Consider the following 933-nt stretch of genomic DNA (forward strand, 5'->3'; position numbering starts at 1 on the left):
GCAGGGGACGTCCAGCAGGGGCGACGTCCAGCAGGGACGACGTCCAGCAGGGACGACCAGCAGGGACGACGTCCAGCAGGGACGTCCAGCAGGGGACGTCCAGCAGGGGCGACGTCCAGCAGGGACGTCCAGCAGGGACGTCCAGCAGGGGACGTCCAGCAGGGGCGACGTCCAGCAGGGACGACGTCCAGCAGGGACGACCAGCAGGAACGTCCAGCAGGGACGTCCAGCAGGGATGTCCAGCAGGGACGACCAGCAGGGACGACGTCCAGCAGGGACGTCCAGCAGGGGACGTCCAGCAGGGGCGACGTCCAGCAGGGACGACGTCCAGCAGGGACGACCAGCAGGAACGTCCAGCAGGGACGTCCAGCAGGGATGTCCAGCAGGGATGTCCAGCAGGGACGACGTCCAGCAGGGACGACCAGCAGGGACGTCCAGCAGGGATGTCCAGCAGGGACGTCCAGCAGGGACGTCCAGCCGGGATGTCCAGCAGGGATGTCCAGCAGGGACGACGTCCAGCAGGGACGTCCAGCAGGGATGTCCAGCAGGGATGTCCAGCAGGGACGACGTCCAGCAGGGACGTCCAGCAGGGACGTCCAGCAGGGATGTCCAGCAGGGACGACCAGCAGGGACGACATCCAGCAGGGACGTCCAGCAGGGACGTCCAGCAGGGGACGTCCAGCAGGGACGTCCAGCAGGGACGACGTCCAGCAGGGACGACGTCCAGCAGGGACGACCAGCAGGGACGACCAGCAGGGACGTCCAGCAGGGAGCACAATCTCTGATTGTCTTTAGCTTCCAGATCTGAGAAACTGTTTCTGTTGTGTTTCACTAAACTTTACTGTCAGAACAAAGAAAATACAGAAAGTTGAATTAAAGAGATCCATGATTAGTTGTAACATTAAACTTTATTTGATAAACATTTATTTTAAC

The sequence above is a fragment of the Austrofundulus limnaeus genome, unplaced genomic scaffold (genome assembly GCF_001266775.1).
Source record: "Austrofundulus limnaeus strain Quisiro unplaced genomic scaffold, Austrofundulus_limnaeus-1.0 Scaffold2165, whole genome shotgun sequence".
In the NCBI taxonomy this organism is placed as follows: domain Eukaryota; kingdom Metazoa; phylum Chordata; class Actinopteri; order Cyprinodontiformes; family Rivulidae; genus Austrofundulus; species Austrofundulus limnaeus.